The sequence below is a fragment of the Diadema antillarum genome, unplaced genomic scaffold, assembly GCF_040938485.1.
Source record: "Diadema antillarum isolate AM-2024a unplaced genomic scaffold, OU_Dant_1.0 seq00001221_RagTag, whole genome shotgun sequence".
Lineage (NCBI taxonomy): Eukaryota > Metazoa > Echinodermata > Echinoidea > Diadematoida > Diadematidae > Diadema > Diadema antillarum.
The window spans coordinates 80,668-92,403 of NW_027272011.1; positions in this window are offsets into that span (position 1 = coordinate 80,668).

Below are 11,736 nucleotides of genomic sequence, written 5' to 3' on the forward strand. Positions count from 1 at the left end.
ATGATAAATCCGTATCATGAGTGCTATATACTTCTCTCCAAGTTTCTTCATTCAGACTATTCTTCAAATTCTGTAAGTTATCCGGTGTGACTTTTCTAAATACTTCTCTAGTGGGACTGATTGGTTTCGTGGTGACTGGGATGGATGTGAAAATTGGAAAGTGGTCCGATATATCTGCTAAAATGATATTCGATTTAGGAGTAGGCGTAATATTACAAAATATATTATCAATAAGTGAAGCTGTATTATCTGTCACTCGGGTGGGTTTAGTAATAAGTGGTAAAAAAGAAGCTGAAAACATACTATCAAGTAAATTCTGAGAGGCATTTACTGTGTGGCATTTCAATATATCTATATTGAAATCGCCCATAACAAAGCATTTTTTATTAACAAAAATTGGGTTATGGATGAGATCCTGTAAGGCTTCTAGAAATAATGCACTGCTGGAGTTTGGAGGTCTATATATCAATGTAATCAAAATATTCCTAGACTTTGGGATATTTATTTCAACAACCAAAGATTCTAAAATTTCATTCATGGAGTTAAGTTCGGTGTGTACAAAATAATCAAAATGTTGTTTAATATATAATGCAACCCCTCCTCCTACCTTGTTAGTTCTATTATTCGTAATAAAATCATAACCAGGAAATGCAAAAGAATTAGGGGAATATTTAGTAAGCCACGTCTCAGTGAGCCCAATAACAGAAAATGAATTCTGGGTAGGATTTTCTAGTAAAGATTGTAAATGTTCGAAGTTGCTATTTAAACTTCGGACATTTAGATGCATCAATGAAAAACTATCATTCGATATCTCTAAAGACTGAAATTGATTAATCGTTAGATAATCAGAACCTTGATGTAATATATTTTCCTCATTCACATTCAAATTATCGAAGATAGAATTAATGGTATCTGCTGCACGGTATTCATATCTAAATGGGTTATTTTCACTTTGTTGATCCTTTTGATTGATTCCAAAAAGGTTAATCAAATCTTCATTCCCTAGAGAATGAAAAGCAAAACTATCTATCTGCGCCATCATTAACAACCAAAATTAAGTATTAGATATGGAGCGTAAGCTCCTAATTGGAGAATAGCAAACTTTACATAAGCCGAGCGGGACCCAACCATGGATTGGAAATAGATTAACAGCTGATTGTGAACACGAGAGATAGCATGACAAGCGACAACATAAACAAGTAAACATAAACAACAAAACATAAACAAAACAACAAAAGCACACATATTGCTCAGAACATAACTAAACCTGATAGACATCAAGCAAGGCGGAGCTCCCGGCGTGCTTGAAAACACACGAGTAAAAAAAAAAAAAAAAAAAAAAAAAAACCACTCATGAATGGTATTGATCTATGGCTTACGTATAAGATAGACCAACAACGCCATAGTAATCGCAGACAACTGCGGTTAAACCAGCTAATAATCAACATCAGTTTAGATCTCAGTTTTATGTATCATAAGAGACAATATTACCCCAAAAAAAAAAAAAATGGAATGCCGTGTGGAGAGAGCAGTGGATAATAACAATGAACAGGACATTGAAAGATGCTAAACTGTCACTGAATACATTCAAAATGTACAGTATAGCGTCATACTCGACGGACCCTGCACACATTTTCCAATACACATTAATTAAACCCATATATTACAACACTTTTGGTACTTCATGATAATAATATCACAAGAAAATAATTCATGTCGGGCTTTCATTGTAAGCGGTTCCAAAGCCAGCCTTGATTTGTCAAAAAAAAAAAAAAAAAAGAATTATAATAATAATAATAATAAAAATAAAATAAAAAGTGATTCCAAGACTTCCGATATTTTATAGTACTATTTCCCCCCGTTTCTGTCTATTCGAATCACTTTTTTTTTTTTTAATTCCAAGATACGCTGTCTAACGTTACATGTATTGGATGAAATTCCTGTATTACTAATATCCCAGGTAGAGTTTTATAATAAGAGACACCCCCAATAGCCATACTATCATATATTTTGTTGAGATAATGTTGTTTTGCTCATTGATTGATTCATTAATTGATTAATTGATTCATTCATTGATTCATTCATTCATCCATACATCCATTAAATATTTTTACCATCAGATTCTCCAGCAAAAACGAAAATTTAAAACAGCCCTTTTACAGAAAATGAATGAATATTATATACATTACAACATACAAGTTTACAATCATACATATTATGAACGAAATTTTTAAGCTCAGCAAAACATTTTCAGTACTGGACGAAGTTGAATGCAAAATAGAATTTCATAATAAAAAGAGGAAAAATATTTTGTGAATGATACTGTACTCGTTGCATAACAAGAAGTATTTGAAAATCATCACTTTGATTAATCATTTTCTTTGGGGATATTTTTTGTAGCAACTTTTATCTCAGATATCTCTGGTACTGATTGAAAAAAAAAATGTATACATATATATGTTGTTGCAGTTAAACTCTTCGTACCAAAATAATATTAGAAACCAGGAAGAATGTTAAAGAAGCAGTGTTTGAAGAGTGTATCCCCGTAAACATGACGATACAGATTCATATTGTAAATTTTGTGAATGCACTACAATGTCGGTCTTGATAGTTTGTACTTCGTAGTAAGACATTATTCATTCCTTTTTGTGCTAAGGGATTTTATCAAGTGTGTAGGACCTATACATGCCACGAAATGGGGTTTTCTATCTTAATCAACACTCAGAGCACACAAAAGGCTCATTTTTCTGAAAAGATTATTACTCTGCATCGTTTGTTTGTTTATTTATTTGTTTTTGTTTGTTTGCTTCAGAACGAGGCTCTGCTTGAACGACTGCAGCAGAAATATCTTGGGAAGACGTCAACTTTTACCCTCATAGACATGTGGATTTTGCCAAAAAACAAAACAAAACAAAACAAAACAAAACAAAACAAACTCTCACCCTTTCGCTTAACAATAATTGTCACCAAACCGCTTACGTCACCCTCCCAAAGGGTCTTTATTTGTGTCGTCCGTATATCTATTCTAATCTCTGTCTCTATAAAGGTCCTCCAGTTTCGATCGAGGTATTGATTTGCTATCTGAGGAACAATTAACTCCATGAAAGAAAGGAAAGACGTCTAATTAATGTTAGGTGTGAGGCTCTCGGTAATATTCTTTCAATCTTAGCTAAATCAACAATTATAAACACTTAGTCTACAGGGCCGGCGCACTGTTTTCAAAAGTGTGGGGGCCCACTTCCGGGTTTCATGAGCTAACAAGCAAAAAAAAAAAAAAAAAAAAAAAAAGGTCCTCAGCTCATCTCTCCCCTCCGGGTTTCTTCAGCTGACAAGCAAAAAAAAAAAAAAGAAAAGAAAAAGTGTGGGGGCCCAAAGTGATGACACCTTATGTATTCCTTTGTATGGTGCACAAAAAGTGTGGGGGCCCGAGTCCCCACGGCCCCCACGGCTGCGCCGCCCCTGGTCTAGACTAAAACAGAGAAGCTAATCCTTTCAGCGATCGTCCAACAAGAATCTGAAAGTGGCCTCCTGGTCCAACCTCGGACATGTCTGATTAACGAGGCGGAGAATTCCATGTATTCACCGCGGCGTGAATTGCTGCCATCCAGTGGCTGTTCCTGAATGATCTAATGGGGTTCGGAACAAAGGATCCAACTCCTTTGGTTCAACAATTCGCTTGAGACAGAAACTAAGGAAGTATGGAGATGTTTGCAGACATACACGATGAAACTTAGATGCGTATGTATATAGGGCGGCCTCCATATCAAAGCGTTCTCCATACATACTACGTCATTATTGACAAAGGCAAAAGGTTTGAAATAAGTTGAATGACCAGGAATGGGAGAGGAGTGACACGACAATATATTGCGATGCACAGTTGCTCCGGTCTCATTTTGTCTTAACGGCATCAGGTTTAAATTTTCAGGTTTAATTAAGAGGATTAGGATTAGGGTTAGGGTTACGTTTGTGGGCAGAATTTATGTTTGGATTACAGAGTGCAGATATTCTACGGGAGAAATTGTCGCAGGAGCGAATGTCATAAAACCGGGAAAGGGGGGGGGGGGGGGGGGGAGGGTTGGAAACAAAGTCATGCACTTGTCATTTCAAAGGGGTAATCCAGTTCATGATCAAATTGACTTGGGTGTGCTGCTCATAGCCGCTAAAAAGAATTCAGTTCCGCGTAGAAAACACTCTGTGCTATATTAAACTTCTAATGCGAAAAGTCAAACGGCGAGAAAAGTAAATGTGACTAAAAATAAACGCATTTTAAAGTTTAACACTGTTTCGAGCTACTAGTCCTAATCATTATGCCGATAGTATATGCATGTCAGTTAAGGTGATACCTGAGACATAATAATCAATAGATGAAACAGCATAGCCCTAATTAGGGCCTACAATGTTGTATATCCATTAACAGTCTTTCCTTTTCTTGAGTGCATGTATAGGGCGTTCGTGTTATGCGCTATATAATCATTGTTAATCATTATCATTATCATCAATATCATTATTTCTATTATGTCCAATTATTCCTTATAGGGAGCGCTGTGGCATAATGGATAACCTTCCGACTCCCAATTGGAGGACCCGAGCTCGAGTCCAGCCCATCAGCTTAACGTCCATGGACAAGATGTTTTACCCACGATGTCCCTCTCGACCAAGGAGTATTATGGGTGCCACGCACGGAAATGTTAGGGCAATAATAATAATGGCTCACTGGTAGCAAAGTGTCAACACTGAAGAGCCTATTACCCTTCCAGAAGACTGCAGCTATTATTATTCATGTATAAATGCGACATCAACTGCGTATCTATAGTGACACCTGCCACCATTATCGATATGGAGTCTTCATCGCACAAAATGTGATATGAAGCAATTTACCTTACTGTATTATATATAAACGTAATTTCTCCTTTTGGAATTGATATTCTTTTGATGTATTGAAGATTTGCAGATCCATAGTAGAATGGCATCACCAGTCGTCAGCTAAATTAACGATCATACGTTTCGTGAACACACGTGGCACCTTCAGGGTTGGAGTAGCCCTATACTAAATGAAAAAAACAATTAATTAATATACACTGTAAAAAATTTGTTTAGTTTCTAAACACCTAACTAAACACTTTTCTGTGACAGTTTAAAAACACTGCGACGCGTTTATATATTAAACATGTTTAGGAACTAAACACATGCTGTGTTTATTTTCAGCACACCCTAGGTGTTTATCACACACACATGTTTATGTTTTAAACGGTTGTGATGTTTAAAAATTAAACACCTGCTCTGTTTATAGCCTAAACACCAAACGTTTACACCATAATCACTCACAGTGTTTAAATACTAAACACCACACAGTCACATAATCACCCACAGTGTTTAAGATCTAAACACTGAACCAAAAAATAAACATGACGCACTGTTTACGATGTAAACACTGCGACATGTTTATTCGCTGTGACAGATTAAAAACACTGCGACATGTTTATTTGCCATTGAAGTGTTTATTCTCAGAACACATGTCTGATTTTTAGATCGATCACAAAATTGCATACACTAAACATGTGACATGTTTACATATTAAACATCGCAATTTCTCAGTGTTTATGAGACATGTTTACACCTTATACATGCTGAGTGTTTATATGAGACATGTTTACACATCATACATGGTAATTTCCACGTGCTTATATGAGACATGTTAACACATACATTCATACATGCTAATTTCTACGTGTTTAAATGATCATGCATGTTAATTCCCATGTATTTATTAATGTAAAGTGGATTGTTTCCACTTTTTTTTTTTGCATGGAATGAGATAAACGCATAACATTATATAGAATTTACCCAGTATGTACCAAATCATCAGCACACTTACATCGCATAATACCAGGGAAGACCTGGGTTAGCTTTCACAAACATTTTGGCTACAAGAGTCAAAGGCAATTCTCTGAATGCAAGTTATCAAAACATCGATCAAAGCTTGGGCAATATCTGATGAATAATAAGTTAAAATCCTTTAAAGGGGGAATCGAGTCCAATAAATAAGACAGTCTGATAAAAAAGAGTAAAATCTTACAAGTTAAACAGTAAAAATTTGAATGAAATCGGATGAAAAATAAGGAAGTTATAAAATTTTGAAGTTTTGCTAATTTCAGCAAAGCAGTTAAAAGTGGAATATGCAAATGAGTGAGTTGACCATGCCATAACCTCACAATTTTCCATTGATCGTGTACAAAAAAAAATGATGAAATTCAATGTTTATGTTAATGAAATGTGAAACATTATGGTATTGCTGGTTGAATACCTTCAGAAAAGTGATCAGTTAGATATATTAGGACTTGAGCCTCGGGAATAATTGCGTTTGAACGAAAAACTTGAAATTAAGTAAGTTGTGAGAGAATGACATGCCCACGTTGCCATTTGCATATTCATATCAACCATTCAAGAACTGTTTCCTCAAAAATTAGCGAAACTTCAAAATGTCATAACTTCCTTATTTTACATCCGATTTCAATCAAAATTTTACCTATGAACTCTTAATATATTACTCTTTCTTATCAGACTAACTTGTATTTGGACTGCATTTCCCCTTTAAATATTGCCATATTTTGCTATACGACACAATACTGAGTTAAATGCAAGATACCTGGGAGTCACTGGGTGTACACGAAGACGTAAATGAAATTCTTTCCTATACACACAGCAAAGTCTGTATATGCAGGAAATGGCACACAACTCATTTTGGAGAAAAAAAATATTGCATTAAACAATTACTTTTCAGCCACATGTAATTCTTGGCCTACTTTCAAGAATTGCCGTCTTTCCTCTGTATTCAGAACTAATTCTTAGTATTGTAAAACAAACTAATAAACTTGTTGATTGTGACTTGCAACTCAACGCTTCGGAAGCTTGACATGTATGTAACACCTCCAGGAACATAACTGCAGTCTGTGAACAAATCCATGCCGACCTTGAAGATTGCATCAATTATTGGCGAAGTACTTTGGGGTGTACCCGAACCAGATTAGGCTCACGGCAAGTTATACCATGCACAACACTATGGTCGTATTGGTACTGGTCAGGGAGTGTAGATGATGCACTCCATCATAAAGAGACCAAAGGAAAAAAAAAAATGTTTTCTCTGTATTTAGCCTGTGGTGAACATCTGCACTCCCTGATCAGTACCAATAATGGAACTTAAATACATACATGATATTGTTCTTTTCACTGCGACGATCACTGAAAGTATATGTAGGCTAACAGTACTGTATGGATTTTTCACTTTTGCTATTTTGAGAGAAATATTAGAATGTTAGTGGATTTCAAGGGGTGAGTGAGAAAAAACTTCTACCTTGCTAGAACCTTGAAGAAAGAAGTCAAACTCAATGAGTATACATGCATAGTCTATTAGAGTCTAATCAGTCTCATCATACTCCACATAATCATGGTATGGAGGGCTACTTTCAATCTCGACACAGCAGAATTTTTGGTAAAGACAAGAGGATATGAAAAAAAAAATAATGCATTGCAACTGGAGGCGGGAGGGTATGCAAGGCTGCCATGAACACGCGATGTGATCAGCAAGACTCCTCCCTTGTCAATTTGTCAGTCAGTTGCAAGACCCCTCCCTGTTCTCCACACATGTTTTACTACATTTCTAATACCTCTCTCCATGTGACCGATTTCAAGAATATCCCAGAAAGAAAATATTAACTACCGAATACTGCATTTCCTATCAGGTCTACAAGAAGATTGCAAAGAATTCCAAACAAATGCAACTACTGGCCTCTTATTTGCGTCCAATATCTGCTGATTGTATTGGAAGCACCTGAGGGGAAAAAATGATATGGCTGATATTTTGATTTGATTTGTTTTGATTTCTATATTCCTTTTTGCACAAGAATATAACAGAAAGCCACTCGAACAATGTTCTTGAGAAATATCTTAACAGGGAATTACAATTAGTACATTGGTTGATGAATAAAATGAAGTGAATTAAACTGTTTTTCTTAAGAGTGCGAAACGATTTCGAGCAAGTGTCTTTACATACTAGTATTAGATAAAATTACAATTTTACGTACCAGCTGTTAAAAAAAAGACAATTGCACATATCTATGAGCAATAAGAATGCAGGTGACCATTATCGTAAGCACAGAGGACAATAGACTCGCTTTGTTTTGGATATCTCTGCCATTTCAAAACCAATTTTCATCAAATAAGCATTGAATTCCTCTTCGAATTATATAGGCCCCCTACCTTCATTTTTTTTAGAGGTTCGTCATTATGTAATACACACACGCATACACACACACGGAGAACTGAAGCCCCATCGCATACAAAACCCTATCATCCCCATATGATTTACTTTATTCTAGTATACAGGTTTAGATGCACACTGTCAGTGAAGAAAAAAAATAGAAAGGTTGCTCTAACAGGTGGGATGCCTCCTAATTGGTCTGTAGTGCATCATGACGATGTGAGACATCACATGGCTAGCGGGAAAAAGATTATTAACATTCAAAATTATTATCCATGGTTCATTTCCTTCATATGGCATGTAGGCCTATAGATATACTGTATATCAGTATATCTTGCGATGTCCTTGTAATCCTCAGATGTTTGCACTTTTAGACGGGTTGTATAGAAGTAAGCGCATGCATCTTTCATTCTAATCCAGACAGGTTTGGCGTGATCCCTGATCAATTCTTCCATGATGTACTGGTGCTAGTAAAAAGAAATGATTACACAAGGAAAACAAATCAGTTGGCTTTGCAATACAATGGACTTAGCTGCTAACATAGATTCTGAAAATGAATAGATAGCAAAGAAGTTGACTGAATCCATAAGCAAGTTCAAATTAAAAGGAATGTCAGAGTCCCTTCATCACATTAGCCCTTGGTGTCTTGCGTCAGTTTTTACTTACTTTGCTGAATTTTCTGGAAATAATTCAAGTCTTTTTTGTTGTTGTTGTTGTTGCTTCTTTCTTATTCATCATCATTATCAAGCAGAGTTACGACCATTACTGTATCCTTTGTCTCTTGGGTGAAGATTTTCACATCCGTAATTTACACTTTCAACAATATTTGCAATAAATCATTTTCCATATTTATTTTAGCTAATGGATTAGATTCGGGAGTCGGGAGTAGGTAATCCCCCCCCCCCCCCCAAAAAAAAAAAAACCAAACAAACAAACAAACAAACAAACAAACAGAAGAACTTAAAGCATCTAAAATCTGCATTTTATAGAAACTCATTTACATGCCCTTTCATTGATTTGGCTCTGCAATTTTGAGTACTTACTTGATTTCCACTTTCCACATGGGTAGTATACAGTGATGTACTATCCCCAGTTGATGTAATACTCCGCTGACTGCACCATGCCTCGTTCTCTGCCAGCAGAGGTAATGATGTCTTGCAGAATTTATACAGTCGTCAGGACATCACGTCACCCACTTTGGTGCCATCGGCATCCCTTTCCAAGACATCCTAATGGGCTTTACATTCAATTTTCACCACCTGTTGAGTTATGAAGAATTTACAGGGAATAAAACTGAATTTCACTCAAAATATAGATCTAGTCACTATTCCCATCGTCATTCACATGAAAGATACTTCATAACCTCGTAAATACAGTGAGTTTACCCGCTAGGCCGAGTTTACCCATAACTATGGTACCGGTAATCTGTAGAGTGTAGGCCTATTGTATTAACGTTAACAACACTAACACGTTACAGTTACAGCGTTCCCCGTTCAAACGTAAGATTTAGAAATAGAAAACTAAAACAAACGAGCAAAATCTTCAGGGCGTAGCCTATTTCTACGCCTACTACAGTTTTACATTAAACGAGGGCAATTTTGCAATAAATCTTGTTATTCACCGACTTAGCAGACTTACCGCTTTCAAAGTTTCATGCAGGCCGGCCAGGCTAGAACTTCTTTATCGCTTCGACGCCATCTTAGCTAGATCCGTTCGTTTAGCTTTTTTTGCATGCAGTACAACAGTACAGTCAGTGCATGCAGTCGATCGAGTCGTAAGTACAGTGTAGTGGACGATACCAAGCCTAGAACGAATGCGCACGTACTATAGGCCTACGCACATCACGCTGCTAGGGCAGCACCAGCCAGCCAATCAGACAGATCCATCCGTGCAGGTACCTACGCGCACATCTCCTTTCCCGCCAATTGTGCATTGATTATGGTCATAATTATGCATAGCACGAGTGTGCGCTAGAAGCGCACGCACAGGGCACCACTGCGTTCGTTGTGGCCGCGGCCGTCACGTCACATCCGCTGCTGACTGGTAGAGTACTCGTATCACAGTGTTTATGTTAAACATGTGCGGTGTTTAGAACGTGTTTACGAGGCGTTCTAAATGTAAACGCGTCTGTTTACCCTGACAGTAGAAGTGTTTAGGCCTAACCAACAAACATTTGGGTAATGCCCTAAACCATGAACGAAATCATTAACAAAGGCAACTCCCATTTGTTTCTAGCAGTTAAAATATAGGACTGTACATGCAAAACCAAAATATGAATTTATTACAGTTGTATTACATATTTTTAGGTTATCCTTTTTCCTTATTGGTTAGGCATTTCAATGAAAGGCCTAAAACATGAATTATTTCATAGTGCCTCTTGATGTCGTAACAGTTTCCACTTTCTCGTGATAAAAGGAAACTAGAAATTGCAATTTACACACCATTTCCAACACTTCTCCATATATACATGGACATATTGAGATTAACATAGCGTGACCAGAATAAACACTCCAACTAAACACTCCAAGCTAAACACTTTAACTCTCAATACTTTACACGTGCTATACACACCGGGTGTTTAAATGTTAAACAAAGTGTTTAGATTTTTAACACTGTGTTTAGTTCATAAACATGTCGCATGTCGCATTTTTTACAGTGTAGTTAATCTCAATGTAATCTGTGTGAAACTGAACATCCTACCCGTGTTTACAGCTTGTTCACGGGTACGGACCGTTGCCGAGAAACCCACTCGTCGAATTGCTATTTTACTGTTAACAGCCGGGGTCCCGTTTGCCGACTTGGTACTTATTTATTGCTTATGAGGCAGCTTCATCACGAGTTACGAAGTAAAATTAAATACAACTGCCCAGTATGTTTTATATAGACGACACAGAGCCAACATGAAACAGACTATCAGCATTGAAATGGGATTTACGGTATAGGGCCTATATAAAGTCTTCAGTGAATTCTTTGATTTCTCTTCTGGAGGACGGTCACGTGGACACAAATTCAAGGCACATAATTATATATATGCCTATATACGTACTGAAGAAACATAATGAATACTTATACTATAACTATAGTGAGACAGCGCCCCATCTCTCCGAGTTCTAGTAATCAACGAGTGCATGGAATAACTTGAGCTATGACCATTATTACGTGGTTGACATTCCATCAGCGAACTACTCTCATAGGGATCCTGGTGCAAAAGAGCAAAAACACATTTATTATAAATAAATAGAAATTATGAATAAATATATAGATATAATAATCAAATAATAACCCTGATGAGATATTTTCCTGCCCGTGCTACTCACTGCTATGTACAAATCTTCTGCACAGTGCCTACCAATAAGTAGACTATTTGATTTCAAGTTGGTGTTTAAGTTTGGTTGAATTTTTATTTGTACGCCCACTTCCAAGTTCAAGGTAATGATGGGACTCTCGAACATCTTGAGACTTTTCCCCATAATCGTGTA